Genomic DNA, 21,334 nt, shown 5'->3' on the forward strand with positions numbered 1-21,334 from the left:
GCTGCTGCACTGTGTGCTGCATTCAGCACTTTTGTTACGAACCAGAGGCTCAGGTCGGGCTGCCTGAGACATCACGAGAAACTTTGTTCTCATTTTTACAGCGAGAGGTAGGAAAAACGCTACCAACACACAATAAGCAGGCGTGTGACATGTGTTAAAGAAGGCTCATTTTTAAATACTTTATTGAAAACAATACATACAAACATCTGACAAAGAACGCATTTGGCATCAGATACTGCCCGGATTGCAACTCTCTGCACGTATTTTCTGGCGAGTTTTACGGACCAAGCATCTCATTTATTGTACGATAGCACTCACATTTTCATGCGCAAATAACAGATTTAGACTGTTTTCACTTTTTAGTATTGTACCATTTTATGTGCTCGGTGCTCTTTTTTTTGGGTTATTTATTTGTTAAATATTGTTGGTTGTTTATCGTCTAATTGACTGCCTTGGGCCATGCTTACCTCTTTGGCCATTCCCACCCACTCCTTGCCCCTCCCACCCAAAACTCAACCCCTGGTATCTATGTTGTTTCTAAGCAGTCTGCTGTGAGTTAATGGCTTAATTGCCGCTGTAAATGGCTACCGGTATAATAACAAAAATCTTACCCAATTCTACCTGTCCTTAACTCACTACCCCACCCCCTCTATTCCCACCTCTCCCCTCTCACCCAATCTACCCTTATCCCCACCCTACTCTACCACCACTGACTATACCCCAAACCACTCTACACCTACCCCACTCTTCGCTACCCACAATATCCCACACCACTGTAGACCTACCCTACCCACTGCCCCACCCCACTGTACCCCTATCCATCAAACCACTGTAGACTGGCAAGGTGACACGAGGTCCTTTGATCCCAATAGATTTCGCCCAGCCTTTCCATATCTTCAGATCACTACCGAGTTAAGGTACGTGTTTGTTGAGTCTTCAACTTACCCCAGACCTACGCTAGTTGTTCAAGATCAGACAGGCAGTCAAAGTGAACAGGCACGCCTTTGACAGTGTCTCTTCGGATGTAGGTAGATGCACAAAGTATTCTATTCTGAGGTCCATGCATTCTGCCATGTAAGCGCCAAACAGCCCTTTCACGGGAAGACCCTTCAAAAAGTAAAGACTCCGCTTTCTGTATGTTGGCATGTAGCACGTAGCCCATCTTGGCAGATAGCGTACATCACATTGCATCTAGTGGTGGCCCTATGTTGTGATTCTTCACTTGCCAAATCATAGCAGTGCTAAAAGGTCATGGCCAAGAGGCCTCAGCGGCAGGGGATCTGCGTCCAGTGCAAATTGGCACATGCCAAAACGTCCTGAACAATGGAGAAGGCAAAGAAGTTTCATTAGTGGTGTAATGGGAGGATAAATCGTGTTCCAGATGTTGGGGACATCCCTCAGACCTGTTAAGGGCCTCCATCACACCACTGAGGAATTATCCTTGTTTGTTACTGTTTGCAATGAATGATTGAAGGAGTTGCGTATCTTCAGATCTATAGATTCCTGCTATGATATGACATGATATTGTATTTGAATCGTACTCATACACGCGTGTTTCAGAGCGTGACGAGGCAAGGGAGGGGAAGAAGGGAGGACAAAACAGCGATCTTCCTAGGCCCAGTGACATTGAGAATGCTCAAGTGCAGGGGAGAGGGAGGGAGGAAAGTGCAAGGAGAGGGGCGAGGTGGAACGTGCCTAGGAAGGGATAAAAACAACAACAACTGGTAGCGCAGCCAGCAGGGTGGCAAGTGCGAGGTTTAAAGCGCAGACAAGGGGTGTCTGATAAGTGCAGGTAAGGGCACTGTAGGGTTACAGATACAGACCCAAGTGCAAGGATTGCGTGCAAGGGTTGCCAGGAGGCAGTGCAGGTGTGCGGCTGGGTGGGCAGGGACCTTGGCCCGAAATCAGAGGGTAGCCAGGTGCACGGAGCCGAAGCAGACAGATCAGCAGGGGAGCGGAAGAGCAAAGGCAGAAGCAAAGAGGAAGGTCTTGAGGTGCTTCCGGAACCAGAGATGGTTCTCCTCAAGTTTCAGTGTGGCAGGCAGGCTGTTCCAGAGGGAGGCCCCAGCTGAGGAAAGAGATCTACCCCCAACTCGTTGCTTGGAGAAGCGACCGGCCCTGAGGGAGTTGGAGGTGGAGGAGAAAAGAGCTCGAGTGGGAAGGTATTTACGGAGGGAGAGTTGAAGGTATTTTGGACCCAGGCCCCAGTAAGCCTTGTGGACAATGCAGAGGGACTTGAATTTAACCCTTGCAGCCACTGGGAGCAATGAAAAGATTTCAGGGCTGGAGAGATACGATCCCTGGGCTTCAGACCAAGGAAACGTCTTGCAGTCCTGTTCTGGATGAGTTGCAGAGGACAGAGAGAAGAAGCAGGCAGATTTAGAAAGAGGCTGTTGCAGTAGTCTAGCCTAGAGAGAATCAGAGCTCTAGATACAGTAAGCTTCTGGGGGAAGGAGAGGAAAGGAACAATACCTCTGCAAATGTACAGTTGGTAGTTTGACTTCTTAGAGATGTCAGAGATGTGAGAAGAAAAGGAGAGTGTGGAGTCGAAGATGACCCCAAGGTTCTTAGCCTCAAAGGTGGGAGCAGGAAGAGGGCCAAGGGAGGCCGGCCAGAGAGTGGCAGGAAAGGAGGGTGCAGGTGTGCCGATGAGGAGAATCTCTGCCTAAATGGGATTAAGGCAGAGATCATTGGCGGCAGACCAGTCCTGGATGGCAGACAGACGGTCAGAGATGAGGGAGGGAAGCCTGAAAACAAGCAGAGTGTCATCCGCATAGCACTGAAAGTTGAAGCAGAGAGCTGCAATGCGGTGGGAAATGGGTGCCAGGTATTGGTTGAACAGCCAGGGAGAGAGGTTAGACCCGTGGGGAACACCACAAGTAGAGAATGAGATGGCGAAAAGGAAGGACCCAAGTTGGACCTGGGAGGGCCGATCAGAGTGGAAAGAGGTCATCCAGGCCAGGGCCTGATCAGTGATACCCGGCTTATCACGGAGACAGTTGAGCAGGATGGCATGGTTGACCGTGTCAAAGGCAGAAGAGAAATCGAGTAGGATGAGGACCCAAAAGGGATGTTAGAGTCATGGTTGGACAGCAGGTCTTCACAGGTGTTCAGGAGAGCAGTTTCCATGCTTCTGACAGCTCTGAAGCCAGGCTGATGGTCATGGAGACAACCAACAGAGTCGGTGTGAAGATTAAGCTGGGAGATGGTCAGCTTTTCCAAGAGTTTGCCCTGGAAAGGAGTGATAGAAACCTGCGAAGTTAGCCGGGCCGGAGGGGTCGGCTGTGGAATTTTTGAGAAGAGGGTGCACAAGAGAATGCTTCAGAGTGGAGGGGAAGATTCCACAGGTGATGGAATGGTTACAGAAGTCGGCCAGATTCAGAGCAAGGGTGTCAATGTGGTCCTTGATGGTTTTGGACGAACAGGGAAGAACCTGTTTTGACTGGAATCACACAATCTCCTGGGCTTGCGCCAATCTGGTTTCCAACCAAGCCACGGCACTGAATCGGCCTTACTGGACCTAAAGATTCAACAGGATGATATCAAAGATGCCAAGAAGCAAGCCCTCCTCTTGTTACTGGGCCTGTCTGCAGCCTTCGACCATGTATACATATTGAATAAATCAAAAAGGCAGCCTATGATCGAGCCAGCCAGGAGTCAACCTGGAATTAGTCAAATGTGTTATCCATTGCGCCACTGGACGGCTGCTACAGCGTGAGCAGGAGTCAGCACTTTTGTAACGAAATAGAAGTTTCCTGCTTGAGACACAGTGAGAAACGTACTTCTCATTTTTACAAGGAGAGGTAGAAAAAAACGCTACAAGCCCACAATGAGCAGGTGAGCGAGCGTGTGCCATCATGAGAAACTTAGTTCTCATTTTTCCAAGAGGAGAGGTAGAAAAAACGCACTAACTACGAACAAACAATGTGCTTTTGTGTGCCATGCGTGACAAGGCTCATTTTTAAATACTTTCTAGAACAAAAAGGCAGCATGCGAACGAGCCAGCCAGGAGTCAAACCTGGAATCTTCTGCTCCGTAGGCAGACGCGTTATCCATTGCGCCACTGGCCCTCTGCTGCAGTGACTCTTGGAATCAGCACTTTTGTTACGACGCAGATGCTCATCATGCGGATTGAGCCATCATGAGCAACTTAGTTCTCATTTTTATAAGGAGAGGTGGTTGAAAACACGCCTACGAACTGACAATGAGCAGGCGTGTGCCATGTGTTAGAGACATCATGAGAAATAACGTAGTTCCCATTTTTTCTCCCGAGTAGAGGTAGAAACACGCTGCAACAGTGACTACAAACACACAATGAGCTTTCGAGTGCCTTGCGTGAGAAGGCTCATTTTTAAATACAGAACAAAAAGGCAGCATTTGAACGAGCCAGCCAGGGAATCTTCTGCTCCGTAGGCAGACGCGTTATCCATTGCGCCACTGGCCCGCTGCTGCACTGTGTGCTGCATTCAGCACTTTTGTTACGAACCAGAGGCTCAGGTCGGGCTGCCTGAGACATCACGAGAAACTTTGTTCTCATTTTTACAGCGAGAGGTAGGAAAAACGCTACCAACACACAATAAGCAGGCGTGTGACATGTGTTAAAGAAGGCTCATTTTTAAATACTTTATTGAAAACAATACATACAAACATCTGACAAAGAACGCATTTGGCATCAGATACTGCCCGGATTGCAACTCTCTGCACGTATTTTCTGGCGAGTTTTACGGACCAAGCATCTCATTTATTGTACGATAGCACTCACATTTTCATGCGCAAATAACAGATTTAGAATGTTTTAACTTTTTAGTATTGTACCATTTTATGTGCTCGGTGCTCTTCAGTGTTAAATCCGCGGGAGAGGATGATCTGTACCCAGATCAACCCCAAAAGTGCCATACAGATATGAAACAGATAAGGCCTGAGTGATAGGCGTGCCAAGGAGTACTCGACGTGCATGCTACAGAAACGCGAAACATGCAACAAGTGAGAGACATAAAATGGGGTTTTTCACTTTAAGAAATAACATATAATATATTGAATACAATTTTTTGTTTACTTCTTAAAAGGTGTTTTATTGAGCTGTAGCCTTCCTCTTAGAGAGCAGGACTAAGAAGCCCGGCTGGAGCATTTCAGCACATTTTTATTTCCTTTTGGCGATCGCTGTGTCAGGGTGTTGGGTTGGGGCTCCAAGATTGCCGAACACCAGGCGAGCAGTCTATCATGGGGAACAGTTTAGTATACAACACCGGTGCGATGAAGGCACATGGCCTACTGTGCATTTTAAGCACCACCTATAAGCCGAAACCGTTGCATTGAAGTACAGGTAGGAGGGAGATGACATGTGAAGAGGGACACACGACTTGTTTTTTTTTGGGTTATTTATTTGTTAAATATTGTTGGTTGTTTATCGTCTAATTGACTGCCTTGGGCCATGCTTACCTCTTTGGCCATTCCCACCCACTCCTTGCCCCTCCCACCCAAAACTCAACCCCTGGTATCTATGTTGTTTCTAAGCAGTCTGCTGTGAGTTAATGGCTTAATTGCCGCTGTAAATGGCTACCGGTATAATAACAAAAATCTTACCCAATTCTACCTGTCCTTAACTCACTACCCCACCCCCTCTATTCCCACCTCTCCCCTCTCACCCAATCTACCCTTATCCCCACCCTACTCTACCACCACTGACTATACCCCAAACCACTCTACACCTACCCCACTCTTCGCTACCCACAATATCCCACACCACTGTACACCTACCCTACCCACTGCCCCACCCCACTGTACCCCTATCCATCAAACCACTGTAGACTGGCAAGGTGACACGAGGTCCTTTGATCCCAATAGATTTCGCCCAGCCTTTCCATATCTTCATATCACTACCGAGTTAAGGTACGTGTTTGTTGAGTCTTCAACTTACCCCAGACCTACGCTAGTTGTTCAAGATCAGACAGGCAGTCAAAGTGAACAGGCACGCCTTTGACAGTGTCTCTTCGGATGTAGGTAGATGCACAAAGTATTCTATTCTGAGGTCCATGCATTCTGCCATGTAAGCGCCAAACAGCCCTTTCACAGGAAGACCCTTCAAAAAGTAAAGACTCCGCTTTCTGTATGTTGGCATGTAGCACGTAGCCCATCTTGGCAGATAGCGTACATCACATTGCATCTAGTGGTGGCCCTATGTTGTGATTCTTCACTTGCCAAATCATAGCAGTGCTAAAAGGTCATGGCCAAGAGGCCTCAGCGGCAGGGGATCTGCGTCCAGTGCAAATTGGCACATGCCAAAACGTCCTGAACAATGGAGAAGGCAAAGAAGTTTCATTAGTGGTGTAATGGGAGGATAAATCGTGTTCCAGATGTTGGGGACATCCCTCAGACCTGTTAAGGGCCTCCATCACACCACTGAGGAATTATCCTTGTTTGTTACTGTTTGCAATGAATGATTGAAGGAGTTGCGTATCTTCAGATCTATAGATTCCTGCTATGATATGACATGATATTGTATTTGAATCGTACTCATACACGCGTGTTTCAGAGCGTGACGAGGCAAGGGAGGGGAAGAAGGGAGGACAAAACAGCGATCTTCCTAGGCCCAGTGACATTGAGAATGCTCAAGTGCAGGGGAGAGGGAGGGAGGAAAGTGCAAGGAGAGGGGCGAGGTGGAACGTGCCTAGGAAGGGATAAAAACAACAACAACTGGTAGCGCAGCCAGCAGGGTGGCAAGTGCGAGGTTTAAAGCGCAGACAAGGGGTGTCTGATAAGTGCAGGTAAGGGCACTGTAGGGTTACAGATACGACCCAAGTGCAAGGATTGCGTGCAAGGGTTGCCAGGAGGCAGTGCAGGTGTGCGGCTGGGTGGGCAGGGACCTTGGCCCGAAATCAGAGGGTAGCCAGGTGCACGGAGCCGAAGCAGACAGATCAGCAGGGGAGCGGAAGAGCAAAGGCAGAAGCAAAGAGGAAGGTCTTGAGGTGCTTCCGGAACCAGAGATGGTTCTCCTCAAGTTTCAGTGTGGCAGGCAGGCTGTTCCAGAGGGAGGCCCCAGCTGAGGAAAGAGATCTACCCCAACTCGTTGCTTGGAGAAGCGACCGGCCCTGAGGGAGTTGGAGGTGGATGAGAAAAGAGCTCGAGTGGGAAGGTATTTACGGAGGGAGAGTTGAAGGTATTTTGGACCCAGGCCCCAGTAAGCCTTGTGGACAATGCAGAGGGACTTGAATTTAACCCTTGCAGCCACTGGGAGCAATGAAAAGATTTCAGGGCTGGAGAGATACGATCCCTGGGCTTCAGACCAAGGAAACGTCTTGCAGTCCTGTTCTGGATGAGTTGCAGAGGACAGAGAGAAGAAGCAGGCAGATTTAGAAAGAGGCTGTTGCAGTAGTCTAGCCTAGAGAGAATCAGAGCTCTAGATACAGTAAGCTTCTGGGGGAAGGAGAGGAAAGGAACAATACCTCTGCAAATGTACAGTTGGTAGTTTGACTTCTTAGAGATGTCAGAGATGTGAGAAGAAAAGGAGAGTGTGGAGTCGAAGATGACCCCAAGGTTCTTAGCCTCAAAGGTGGGAGCAGGAAGAGGGCCAAGGGAGGCCGGCCAGAGAGTGGCAGGAAAGGAGGGTGCAGGTGTGCCGATGAGGAGAATCTCTGCCTAAATGGGATTAAGGCAGAGATCATTGGCGGCAGACCAGTCCTGGATGGCAGACAGACGGTCAGAGATGAGGGAGGGAAGCCTGAAAACAAGCAGAGTGTCATCCGCATAGCACTGAAAGTTGAAGCAGAGAGCTGCAATGCGGTGGGAAATGGGTGCCAGGTATTGGTTGAACAGCCAGGGAGAGAGGTTAGACCCGTGGGGAACACCACAAGTAGAGAATGAGATGGCGAAAAGGAAGGACCCAAGTTGGACCTGGGAGGGCCGATCAGAGTGGAAAGAGGTCATCCAGGCCAGGGCCTGATCAGTGATACCCGGCTTATCACGGAGACAGTTGAGCAGGATGGCATGGTTGACCGTGTCAAAGGCAGAAGAGAAATCGAGTAGGATGAGGACCCAAAAGGGATGTTAGAGTCATGGTTGGACAGCAGGTCTTCACAGGTGTTCAGGAGAGCAGTTTCCATGCTTCTGACAGCTCTGAAGCCAGGCTGATGGTCATGGAGACAACCAACAGAGTCGGTGTGAAGATTAAGCTGGGAGATGGTCAGCTTTTCCAAGAGTTTGCCCTGGAAAGGAGTGATAGAAACCTGCAAAGTTAGCCGGGCCGGAGGGGTCGGCTGTGGAATTTTTGAGAAGAGGGTGCACAAGAGAATGCTTCAGAGTGGAGGGGAAGATTCCACAGGTGATGGAATGGTTACAGAAGTCGGCCAGATTCAGAGCAAGGGTGTCAATGTGGTCCTTGATGGTTTTGGACGAACAGGGAAGAACCTGTTTTGACTGGAATCACACAATCTCCTGGGCTTGCGCCAATCTGGTTTCCAACCAAGCCACGGCACTGAATCGGCCTTACTGGACCTAAAGATTCAACAGGATGATATCAAAGATGCCAAGAAGCAAGCCCTCCTCTTGTTACTGGGCCTGTCTGCAGCCTTCGACCATGTATACATATTGAATAAATCAAAAAGGCAGCCTATGATCGAGCCAGCCAGGAGTCAACCTGGAATTAGTCAAATGTGTTATCCATTGCGCCACTGGACCGCTGCTACAGCGTGAGCAGGAGTCAGCACTTTTGTAACGAAACAGAAGTTTCCTGCTTGAGACACAGTGAGAAACGTACTTCTCATTTTTACAAGGAGAGGTAGAAAAAAACGCTACAAGCCCACAATGAGCAGGTGAGCGAGCGTGTGCCATCATGAGAAACTTAGTTCTCATTTTTCCCAGAGGAGAGGTAGAAAAAACGCACTAACTACGAACAAACAATGTGCTTTTGTGTGCCATGCGTGACAAGGCTCATTTTTAAATACTTTCTAGAACAAAAAGGCAGCATGCGAACGAGCCAGCCAGGAGTCGAACCTGGAATCTTCTGCTCCGTAGGCAGACGCGTTATCCATTGCGCAACTGGCCCTCTGCTGCAGTGACTCTTGGAATCAGCACTTTTGTTACGACGCAGAGGCTCATCATGCGGATTGAGCCATCATGAGCAACTTAGTTCTCATTTTTATAAGGAGAGGTGGTTGAAAACACGCCTACGAACTGACAATGAGCAGGCGTGTGCCATGTGTTAGAGACATCATGAGAAATAACGTAGTTCCCATTTTTTCTCCCGAGTAGAGGTAGAAACACGCTGCAACACTGACTACAAACACACAATGAGCTTTCGAGTGCCTTGCGTGAGAAGGCTCATTTTTAAATACAGAACAAAAAGGCAGCATTTGAACGAGCCAGCCAGGAGTCGAACCTGGAATCTTCTGCTCCGTAGGCAGACGCGTTATCCATTGCGCCACTGGCCCGCTGCTACACTGTGAGCTGCATTCAGCACTTTTGTTACGAACCAGAGGCTCAGGTCGGGCTGCCTGAGACATCACGAGAAACTTTGTTCTCATTTTTACAGCGAGAGGTAGGAAAAACGCTACCAACACACAATAAGCAGGCGTGTGACATGTGTTAAAGAAGGCTCATTTTTAAATACTTTATTGAAAACAATACATACAAACATCTGACAAAGAACGCATTTGGCATCAGATACTGCCCGTATTGCAACTCTCTGCACGTATTTTCTGGCGAGTTTTACGGACCAAGCATCTCATTTATTGTACGATAGCACTCACATTTTCATGCGCAAATAACAGATTTAGACTGTTTTCACTTTTTAGTATTGTACCATTTTATGTGCTCGGTGCTCTTCAGTGTTAAATCCGCGGGAGAGGATGATCTGTACCCAGATCAACCCCAAAAGTGCCATACAGATATGAAACAGGTAAGGCCTGAGTGATAGGCGTGCCAAGGAGTACTCGACGTGCATGCTACAGAAACGCGAAACATGCAATAAGTGAGAGACATAAAATGGGGTTTTTCACTTTAAGAAAATAACATATAATATATTGAATACAATTTTTTGTTTACTTCTTAAAAGGTGTTTTATTGAGCTGTAGCCTTCCTCTTAGAGAGCAGGACTAAGAAGCCCGGCTGGAGCATTTCAGCACATTTTTATTTCCTTTTGGCGATCGCTGTGTCAGGGTGTTGGGTTGGGGCTCCAAGATTGCCGAACACCAGGCGAGCAGTCTATCATGGGGAACAGTTTAGTATACAACACCGGTGCGATGAAGGCACATGGCCTACTGTGCATTTTAAGCACCACCTATAAGCCGAAACCGTTGCATTGAAGTACAGGTAGGAGGGAGATGACATGTGAAGAGGGACACACGACTTGGTTTTTTTTGGGTTATTTATTTGTTAAATATTGTTGGTTGTTTATCGTCTAATTGACTGCCTTGGGCCATGCTTACCTCTTTGGCCATTCCCACCCACTCCTTGCCCCTCCCACCCAAAACTCAACCCCTGGTATCTATGTTGTTTCTAAGCAGTCTGCTGTGAGTTAATGGCTTAATTGCCGCTGTAAATGGCTACCGGTATAATAACAAAAATCTTACCCAATTCTACCTGTCCTTAACTCACTACCCCACCCCCTCTATTCCCACCTCTCCCCTCTCACCCAATCTACCCTTATCCCCACCCTACTCTACCACCACTGACTATACCCCAAACCACTCTACACCTACCCCACTCTTCGCTACCCACAATATCCCACACCACTGTAGACCTACCCTACCCACTGCCCCACCCCACTGTACCCCTATCCATCAAACCACTGTAGACTGGCAAGGTGACACGAGGTCCTTTGATCCCAATAGATTTCGCCCAGCCTTTCCATATCTTCAGATCACTACCGAGTTAAGGTACGTGTTTGTTGAGTCTTCAACTTACCCCAGACCTACGCTAGTTGTTCAAGATCAGACAGGCAGTCAAAGTGAACAGGCACGCCTTTGACAGTGTCTCTTCGGATGTAGGTAGATGCACAAAGTATTCTATTCTGAGGTCCATGCATTCTGCCATGTAAGCGCCAAACAGCCCTTTCACGGGAAGACCCTTCAAAAAGTAAAGACTCCGCTTTCTGTATGTTGGCATGTAGCACGTAGCCCATCTTGGCAGATAGCGTACATCACATTGCATCTAGCGGTGGCCCTATGTTGTGATTCTTCACTTGCCAAATCATAGCAGTGCTAAAAGGTCATGGCCAAGAGGCCTCAGCGGCAGGGGATCTGCGTCCAGTGCAAATTGGCACATGCCAAAACGTCCTGAACAATGGAGAAGGCAAAGAAGTTTCATTAGTGGTGTAATGGGAGGATAAATCGTGTTCCAGATGTTGGGGACATCCCTCAGACCTGTTAAGGGCCTCCATCACACCACTGAGGAATTATCCTTGTTTGTTACTGTTTGCAATGAATGATTGAAGGAGTTGCGTATCTTCAGATCTATAGATTCCTGCTATGATATGACATGATATTGTATTTGAATCGTACTCATACACGCGTGTTTCAGAGCGTGACGAGGCAAGGGAGGGGAAGAAGGGAGGACAAAACAGCGATCTTCCTAGGCCCAGTGACATTGAGAATGCTCAAGTGCAGGGGAGAGGGAGGGAGGAAAGTGCAAGGAGAGGGGCGAGGTGGAACGTGCCTAGGAAGGGATAAAAACAACAACAACTGGTAGCGCAGCCAGCAGGGTGGCAAGTGCGAGGTTTAAAGCGCAGACAAGGGGTGTCTGATAAGTGCAGGTAAGGGCACTGTAGGGTTACAGATACAGACCCAAGTGCAAGGATTGCGTGCAAGGGTTGCCAGGAGGCAGTGCAGGTGTGCGGCTGGGTGGGCAGGGACCTTGGCCCGAAATCAGAGGGTAGCCAGGTGCACGGAGCCGAAGCAGACAGATCAGCAGGGGAGCGGAAGAGCAAAGGCAGAAGCAAAGAGGAAGGTCTTGAGGTGCTTCCGGAACCAGAGATGGTTCTCCTCAAGTTTCAGTGTGGCAGGCAGGCTGTTCCAGAGGGAGGCCCCAGCTGAGGAAAGAGATCTACCCCCAACTCGTTGCTTGGAGAAGCGACCGGCCCTGAGGGAGTTGGAGGTGGAGGAGAAAAGAGCTCGAGTGGGAAGGTATTTACGGAGGGAGAGTTGAAGGTATTTTGGACCCAGGCCCCAGTAAGCCTTGTGGACAATGCAGAGGGACTTGAATTTAACCCTTGCAGCCACTGGGAGCAATGAAAAGATTTCAGGGCTGGAGAGATACGATCCCTGGGCTTCAGACCAAGGAAACGTCTTGCAGTCCTGTTCTGGATGAGTTGCAGAGGACAGAGAGAAGAAGCAGGCAGATTTAGAAAGAGGCTGTTGCAGTAGTCTAGCCTAGAGAGAATCAGAGCTCTAGATACAGTAAGCTTCTGGGGGAAGGAGAGGAAAGGAACAATACCTCTGCAAATGTACAGTTGGTAGTTTGACTTCTTAGAGATGTCAGAGATGTGAGAAGAAAAGGAGAGTGTGGAGTCGAAGATGACCCCAAGGTTCTTAGCCTCAAAGGTGGGAGCAGGAAGAGGGCCAAGGGAGGCCGGCCAGAGAGTGGCAGGAAAGGAGGGTGCAGGTGTGCCGATGAGGAGAATCTCTGCCTAAATGGGATTAAGGCAGAGATCATTGGCGGCAGACCAGTCCTGGATGGCAGACAGACGGTCAGAGATGAGGGAGGGAAGCCTGAAAACAAGCAGAGTTTCATCCGCATAGCACTGAAAGTTGAAGCAGAGAGCTGCAATGCGGTGGGAAATGGGTGCCAGGTATTGGTTGAACAGCCAGGGAGAGAGGTTAGACCCGTGGGGAACACCACAAGTAGAGAATGAGATGGCGAAAAGGAAGGACCCAAGTTGGACCTGGGAGGGCCGATCAGAGTGGAAAGAGGTCATCCAGGCCAGGGCCTGATCAGTGATACCCGGCTTATCACGGAGACAGTTGAGCAGGATGGCATGGTTGACCGTGTCAAAGGCAGAAGAGAAATCGAGTAGGATGAGGACCCAAAAGGGATGTTAGAGTCATGGTTGGACAGCAGGTCTTCACAGGTGTTCAGGAGAGCAGTTTCCATGCTTCTGACAGCTCTGAAGCCAGGCTGATGGTCATGGAGACAACCAACAGAGTCGGTGTGAAGATTAAGCTGGGAGATGGTCAGCTTTTCCAAGAGTTTGCCCTGGAAAGGAGTGATAGAAACCTGCGAAGTTAGCCGGGCCGGAGGGGTCGGCTGTGGAATTTTTGAGAAGAGGGTGCACAAGAGAATGCTTCAGAGTGGAGGGGAAGATTCCACAGGTGATGGAATGGTTACAGAAGTCGGCCAGATTCAGAGCAAGGGTGTCAATGTGGTCCTTGATGGTTTTGGACGAACAGGGAAGAACCTGTTTTGACTGGAATCACACAATCTCCTGGGCTTGCGCCAATCTGGTTTCCAACCAAGCCACGGCACTGAATCGGCCTTACTGGACCTAAAGATTCAACAGGATGATATCAAAGATGCCAAGAAGCAAGCCCTCCTCTTGTTACTGGGCCTGTCTGCAGCCTTCGACCATGTATACATATTGAATAAATCAAAAAGGCAGCCTATGATCGAGCCAGCCAGGAGTCAACCTGGAATTAGTCAAATGTGTTATCCATTGCGCCACTGGACCGCTGCTACAGCGTGAGCAGGAGTCAGCACTTTTGTAACGAAATAGAAGTTTCCTGCTTGAGACACAGTGAGAAACGTACTTCTCATTTTTACAAGGAGAGGTAGAAAAAAACGCTACAAGCCCACAATGAGCAGGTGAGCGAGCGTGTGCCATCATGAGAAACTTAGTTCTCATTTTTCCAAGAGGAGAGGTAGAAAAAACGCACTAACTACGAACAAACAATGTGCTTTTGTGTGCCATGCGTGACAAGGCTCATTTTTAAATACTTTCTAGAACAAAAAGGCAGCATGCGAACAAGCCAGCCAGGAGTCGAACCTGGAATCTTCTGCTCCGTAGGCAGACGCGTTATCCATTGCGCCACTGGCCCTCTGCTGCAGTGACTCTTGGAATCAGCACTTTTGTTACGACGCAGATGCTCATCATGCGGATTGAGCCATCATGAGCAACTTAGTTCTCATTTTTATAAGGAGAGGTGGTTGAAAACACGCCTACGAACTGACAATGAGCAGGCGTGTGCCATGTGTTAGAGACATCATGAGAAATAACGTAGTTCCCATTTTTTCTCCCGAGTAGAGGTAGAAACACGCTGCAACAGTGACTACAAACACACAATGAGCTTTCGAGTGCCTTGCGTGAGAAGGCTCATTTTTAAATACAGAACAAAAAGGCAGCATTTGAACGAGCCAGCCAGGAGTCGAACCTGGAATCTTCTGCTCCGTAGGCAGACGCGTTATCCATTGCGCCACTGGCCCGCTGCTGCACTGTGTGCTGCATTCAGCACTTTTGTTACGAACCAGAGGCTCAGGTCGGGCTGCCTGAGACATCACGAGAAACTTTGTTCTCATTTTTACAGCGAGAGGTAGGAAAAACGCTACCAACACACAATAAGCAGGCGTGTGACATGTGTTAAAGAAGGCTCATTTTTAAATACTTTATTGAAAACAATACATACAAACATCTGACAAAGAACGCATTTGGCATCAGATACTGCCCGGATTGCAACTCTCTGCACGTATTTTCTGGCGAGTTTTACGGACCAAGCATCTCATTTATTGTACGATAGCACTCACATTTTCATGCGCAAATAACAGATTTAGAATGTTTTCACTTTTTAGTATTGTACCATTTTATGTGCTCGGTGCTCTTCAGTGTTAAATCCGCGGGAGAGGATGATCTGTACCCAGATCAACCCCAAAAGTGCCATACAGATATGAAACAGATAAGGCCTGAGTGATAGGCGTGCCAAGGAGTACTCGACGTGCATGCTACAGAAACGCGAAACATGCAACAAGTGAGAGACATAAAATGGGGTTTTTTACTTTAAGAAATAACATATAATATATTGAATACAATTTTTTGTTTACTTCTTAAAAGGTGTTTTATTGAGCTGTAGCCTTCCTCTTAGAGAGCAGGACTAAGAAGCCCGGCTGGAGCATTTCAGCACATTTTTATTTCCTTTTGGCGATCGCTGTGTCAGGGTGTTGGGTTGGGGCTCCAAGATTGCCGAACACCAGGCGAGCAGTCTATCATGGGGAACAGTTTAGTATACAACACCGGTGCGATGAAGGCACATGGCCTACTGTGCATTTTAAGCACCACCTATAAGCCGAAACCGTTGCATTGAAGTACAGGTAGGAGGGAGATGACATGTGAAGAGGGACACACGACTTGTTTTTTTTTGGGTTATTTATTTGTTAAATATTGTTGGTTGTTTATCGTCTAATTGACTGCCTTGGGCCATGCTTACCTCTTTGGCCATTCCCACCCACTCCTTGCCCCTCCCACCCAAAACTCAACCCCTGGTATCTATGTTGTTTCTAAGCAGTCTGCTGTGAGTTAATGGCTTAATTGCCGCTGTAAATGGCTACCGGTATAATAACAAAAATCTTACCCAATTCTACCTGTCCTTAACTCACTACCCCACCCCCTCTATTCCCACCTCTCCCCTCTCACCCAATCTACCCTTATCCCCACCCTACTCTACCACCACTGACTATACCCCAAACCACTCTACACCTACCCCACTCTTCGCTACCCACAATATCCCACACCACTGTACACCTACCCTACCCACTGCCCCACCCCACTGTACCCCTATCCATCAAACCACTGTAGACTGGCAAGGTGACACGAGGTCCTTTGATCCCAATAGATTTCGCCCAGCCTTTCCATATCTTCAGATCACTACCGAGTTAAGGTACGTGTTTGTTGAGTCTTCAACTTACCCCAGACCTACGCTAGTTGTTCAAGATCAGACAGGCAGTCAAAGTGAACAGGCACGCCTTTGACAGTGTCTCTTCGGATGTAGGTAGATGCACAAAGTATTCTATTCTGAGGTCCATGCATTCTGCCATGTAAGCGCCAAACAGCCCTTTCACGGGAAGACCCTTCAAAAAGTAAAGACTCCGCTTTCTGTATGTTGGCATGTAGCACGTAGCCCATCTTGGCAGATAGCGTACATCACATTGCATCTAGTGGTGGCCCCATGTTGTGATTCTTCACTTGCCAAATCATAGCAGTGCTAAAAGGTCATGGCCAAGAGGCCTCAGCGGCAGGGGATCTGCGTCCAGTGCAAATTGGCACATGCCAAAACGTCCTGAACAATGGAGAAGGCAAAGAAGTTTCATTAGTGGTGTAATGGGAGGATAAATCGTGTTCCAGATGTTGGGGACATCCCTCAGACCTGTTAAGGGCCTCCATCACACCACTGAGGAATCATCCTTGTTTGTTACTGTTTGCAATGAATGATTGAAGGAGTTGCGTATCTTCAGATCTATAGATTCCTGCTATGATATGACATGATATTGTATTTGAATCGTACTCATACACGCGTGTTTCAGAGCGTGACGAGGCAAGGGAGGGGAAGAAGGGAGGACAAAACAGCGATCTTCCTAGGCCCAGTGACATTGAGAATGCTCAAGTGCAGGGGAGAGGGAGGGAGGAGAGTGCAAGGAGAGGGGCGAGGTGGAACGTGCCGAGGAAGGGATAAAAACAACAACAACTGGTAGCGCAGCCAGCAGGGTGGCAAGTGCGAGGTTTAAAGCGCAGACAAGGGGTGTCTGATAAGTGCAGGTAAGGGCACTGTAGGGTTACAGATACAGACCCAAGTGCAAGGATTGCGTGCAAGGGTTGCCAGGAGGCAGTGCAGGTGTGCGGCTGGGTGGGCAGGGACCTTGGCCCGAAATCAGAGGGTAGCCAGGTGCACGGAGCCGAAGCAGACAGATCAGCAGGGGAGCGGAAGAGCAAAGGCAGAAGCAAAGAGGAAGGTCTTGAGGTGCTTCCGGAACCAGAGATGGTTCTCCTCAAGTTTCAGTGTGGCAGGCAGGCTGTTCCAGAGGGAGGCCCCAGCTGAGGAAAGAGATCTACCCCCAACTCGTTGCTTGGAGAAGCGACCGGCCCTGAGGGAGTTGGAGGTGGAGGAGAAAAGAGCTCGAGTGGGAAGGTATTTACGGAGGGAGAGTTGAAGGTATTTTGGACCCAGGCCCCAGTAAGCCTTGTGGACAATGCAGAGGGACTTGAATTTAACCCTTGCAGCCACTGGGAGCAATGAAAAGATTTCAGGGCTGGAGAGATACGATCCCTGGGCTTCAGACCAAGGAAACGTCTTGCAGTCCTGTTCTGGATGAGTTGCAGAGGACAGAGAGAAGAAGCAGGCAGATTTAGAAAGAGGCTGTTGCAGTAGTCTAGCCTAGAGAGAATCAGAGCTCTAGATACAGTAAGCTTCTGGGGGAAGGAGAGGAAAGGAACAATACCTCTGCAAATGTACAGTTGGTAGTTTGACTTCTTAGAGATGTCAGAGATGTGAGAAGAAAAGGAGAGTGTGGAGTCGAAGATGACCCCAAGGTTCTTAGCCTCAAAGGTGGGAGCAGGAAGAGGGCCAAGGGAGGCCGGCCAGAGAGTGGCAGGAAAGGAGGGTGCAGGTGTGCCGATGAGGAGAATCTCTGCCTAAATGGGATTAAGGCAGAGATCATTGGCGGCAGACCAGTCCTGGATGGCAGACAGACGGTCAGAGATGAGGGAGGGAAGCCTGAAAACAAGCAGAGTGTCATCCGCATAGCACTGAAAGTTGAAGCAGAGAGCTGCAATGCGGTGGGAAATGGGTGCCAGGTATTGGTTGAACAGCCAGGGAGAGAGGTTAGACCCGTGGGGAACACCACAAGTAGAGAATGAGATGGCGAAAAGGAAGGACCCAAGTTGGACCTGGGAGGGCCGATCAGAGTGGAAAGAGGTCATCCAGGCCAGGGCCTGATCAGTGATACCCGGCTTATCACGGAGACAGTTGAGCAGGATGGCATGGTTGACCGTGTCAAAGGCAGAAGAGAAATCGAGTAGGATGAGGACCCAAAAGGGATGTTAGAGTCATGGTTGGACAGCAGGTCTTCACAGGTGTTCAGGAGAGCAGTTTCCATGCTTCTGACAGCTCTGAAGCCAGGCTGATGGTCATGGAGACAACCAACAGAGTCGGTGTGAAGATTAAGCTGGGAGATGGTCAGCTTTTCCAAGAGTTTGCCCTGGAAAGGAGTGATAGAAACCTGCGAAGTTAGCCGGGCCGGAGGGGTCGGCTGTGGAATTTTTGAGAAGAGGGTGCACAAGAGAATGCTTCAGAGTGGAGGGGAAGATTCCACAGGTGATGGAATGGTTACAGAAGTCGGCCAGATTCAGAGCAAGGGTGTCAATGTGGTCCTTGATGGTTTTGGACGAACAGGGAAGAACCTGTTTTGACTGGAATCACACAATCTCCTGGGCTTGCGCCAATCTGGTTTCCAACCAAGCCACGGCACTGAATCGGCCTTACTGGACCTAAAGATTCAACAGGATGATATCAAAGATGCCAAGAAGCAAGCCCTCCTCTTGTTACTGGGCCTGTCTGCAGCCTTCGACCATGTATACATATTGAATAAATCAAAAAGGCAGTCTATGATCGAGCCAGCCAGGAGTCAACCTGGAATTAGTCAAATGTGTTATCCATTGCGCCACTGGACCGCTGCTACAGCGTGAGCAGGAGTCAGCACTTTTGTAACGAAACAGAAGTTTCCTGCTTGAGACACAGTGAGAAACGTATTTCTCATTTTTACAAGGAGAGGTAGAAAAAAACGCTACAAGCCCACAATGAGCAGGTGAGCGAGCGTGTGCCATCATGAGAAACTTAGTTCTCATTTTTCCCAGAGGACAGGTAGAAAAAACGCATTAACTACGAACAAACAATGTGCTTTTGTGTGCCATGCGTGACAAGGCTCATTTTTAAATACTTTCTAGAACAAAAAGGCAGCATGCGAACGAGCCAGCCAGGAGTCGAACCTGGAATCTTCTGCTCCGTAGGCAGACGCGTTATCCATTGCGCCACTGGCCCTCTGCTGCAGTGACTTTCGGAATCAGCACTTTTGTTACGACGCAGAGGCTCATCATGCGGATTGAGCCATCATGAGCAACTTAGTTCTCATTTTTATAAGGAGAGGTGGTTGAAAACACGCCTACGAACTGACAATGAGCAGGCGTGTGCCATGTGTTAGAGACATCATGAGAAATAAGGTAGTTCCCATTTTTTCTCCCGAGTAGAGGTAGAAACACGCTGCAACAGTGACTACAAACACACAATGAGCTTTCGAGTGCCTTGCGTGAGAAGGCTCATTTTTAAATACAGAACAAAAAGGCAGCATTGGAACGAGCCAGCCAGGCAGGAGTCGAACCTGGAATCTTCTGCTCCGTAGGCAGACGCGTTATCCATTGCGCCACTGGCCCGCTGCTGCACTGTGAGCTGCATTCAGCACTTTTGTTACGAACCAGAGGCTCAGGTCGGGCTGCCTGAGACATCACGAGAAACTTTGTTCTCATTTTTACAGCGAGAGGTAGGAAAAACGCTACCAACACACAATAAGCAGGCGTGTGACATGTGTTAAAGAAGGCTCATTTTTAAATACTTTATTGAAAACAATACATACACACATCTGACAAAGAACACATTTGGCATCAGATACTGCCCGGATTGCAACTGTCTGCACGTATTTTCTGGCGAGTTTTACGGACCAAGCATCTCATTTATTGTACGATAGCACTCACATTTTCATGCGCAAATAACAGATTTAGACTGTTTTCACTTTTTAGTATTGTACCATTTTATGTGCTCGGTGCTCTTCAGTGTTAAATCCGCGGGAGAGGATGATCTGTACCCAGATCAACCCCAAAAGTGCCATACAGATATGAAACAGGTAAGGCCTGAGTGATAGGCGTGCCAAGGAGTACTCGACGTGCATGCCACAGAAACGCGAAACATGCAACAAGTGAGAGACATAAAATGGGGTTTTTCACTTTAAGAAATAATATATAATATATTGAATACAATTTTTTGTTTACTTCTTAAAAGGTGTTTTATTGAGCTGTAGCCTTCCTCTTAGAGAGCAGGACTAAGAAGCCCGGCTGGAGCATTTCAGCACATTTTTATTTCCTTTTGGCGATCGCTGTGTCAGGGTGTTGGGTTGGGGCTCCAAGATTGCCGAACACCAGGCGAGCAGTCTATCATGGGGAACAGTTTAGTATACAACACCGGTGCGATGAAGGCACATGGCCTACTGTGCATTTTAAGCACCACCTATAAGCCGAAACCGTTGCATTGAAGTACAGGTAGGAGGGAGATGACATGTGAAGAGGGACACACGACTTGGTTTTTTTTGGGTTATTTATTTGTTAAATATTGTTGGTTGTTTATCGTCTAATTGACTGCCTTGGGCCATGCTTACCTCTTTGGCCATTCCCACCCACTCCTTGCCCCTCCCACCCAAAACTCAACCCCTGGTATCTATGTTGTTTCTAAGCAGTCTGCTGTGAGTTAATGGCTTAATTGCCGCTGTAAATGGCTACCGGTATAATAACAAAAATCTTACCCAATTCTACCTGTCCTTAACTCACTACCCCACCCCCTCTATTCGCACCTCTCCCCTCTCACCCAATCTACCCTTATCCCCACCCTACTCTACCACCACTGACTATACCCCAAACCACTCTACACCTACCCCACTCTTCGCTACCCACAATATCCCACACCACTGTAGACCTACCCTACCCACTGCCCCACCCCACTGTACCCCTATCCATCAAACCACTGTAGACTGGCAAGGTGACACGAGGTCCTTTGATCCCAATAGATTTCGCCCAGCCTTTCCATATCTTCAGATCACTACCGAGTTAAGGTACGTGTTTGTTGAGTCTTCAACTTACCCCAGACCTACGCTAGTTGTTCAAGATCAGACAGGCAGTCAAAGTGAACAGGCACGCCTTTGACAGTGTCTCTTCGGATGTAGGTAGATGCACAAAGTATTCTATTCTGAGGTCCATGCATTCTGCCATGTAAGCGCCAAACAGCCCTTTCACGGGAAGACCCTTCAAAAAGTAAAGACTCCGCTTTCTGTATGTTGGCATGTAGCACGTAGCCCATCTTGGCAGATAGCGTACATCACATTGCATCTAGCGGTGGCCCTATGTTGTGATTCTTCACTTGCCAAATCATAGCAGTGCTAAAAGGTCATGGCCAAGAGGCCTCAGCGGCAGGGGATCTGCGTCCAGTGCAAATTGGCACATGCCAAAACGTCCTGAACAATGGAGAAGGCAAAGAAGTTTCATTAGTGGTGTAATGGGAGGATAAATCGTGTTCCAGATGTTGGGGACATCCCTCAGACCTGTTAA

At 48.4% G+C, this 21,334-nt stretch overlaps 7 non-coding genes across 7 annotated transcripts; all 7 read right to left on the minus strand.

The window, feature by feature from the left end:
- Positions 1–3,997: 3,997 nt before the first annotated feature.
- Positions 3,998–4,070, minus strand: TRNAR-ACG (transfer RNA arginine (anticodon ACG)). The gene has a single exon. It is a non-coding gene; the product is annotated as a tRNA-Arg (tRNA).
- A 4,897-nt stretch (positions 4,071–8,967) lies between these two features.
- On the minus strand, positions 8,968–9,040 carry TRNAR-ACG (transfer RNA arginine (anticodon ACG)). The gene has a single exon. It is a non-coding gene; the product is annotated as a tRNA-Arg (tRNA).
- A 312-nt stretch (positions 9,041–9,352) lies between these two features.
- Positions 9,353–9,425, minus strand: TRNAR-ACG (transfer RNA arginine (anticodon ACG)). Its single transcript has one exon. It is a non-coding gene; the product is annotated as a tRNA-Arg (tRNA).
- A 4,526-nt stretch (positions 9,426–13,951) lies between these two features.
- Positions 13,952–14,024, minus strand: TRNAR-ACG (transfer RNA arginine (anticodon ACG)). The gene has a single exon. It is a non-coding gene; the product is annotated as a tRNA-Arg (tRNA).
- A 312-nt stretch (positions 14,025–14,336) lies between these two features.
- On the minus strand, positions 14,337–14,409 carry TRNAR-ACG (transfer RNA arginine (anticodon ACG)). Its single transcript has one exon. It is a non-coding gene; the product is annotated as a tRNA-Arg (tRNA).
- A 4,525-nt stretch (positions 14,410–18,934) lies between these two features.
- On the minus strand, positions 18,935–19,007 carry TRNAR-ACG (transfer RNA arginine (anticodon ACG)). The gene has a single exon. It is a non-coding gene; the product is annotated as a tRNA-Arg (tRNA).
- Positions 19,008–19,319: 312 nt separating this feature from the next.
- Positions 19,320–19,396, minus strand: TRNAR-ACG (transfer RNA arginine (anticodon ACG)). Its single transcript has one exon. It is a non-coding gene; the product is annotated as a tRNA-Arg (tRNA).
- Between the last annotated feature and the right edge of the window lie 1,938 nt (positions 19,397–21,334).

The sequence above is a fragment of the Ambystoma mexicanum genome, chromosome 13 (genome assembly GCF_040938575.1).
Source record: "Ambystoma mexicanum isolate Mex_15411 chromosome 13, UKY_AmexF1_1, whole genome shotgun sequence".
Taxonomy (NCBI): Eukaryota; Metazoa; Chordata; class Amphibia; order Caudata; family Ambystomatidae; genus Ambystoma; species Ambystoma mexicanum.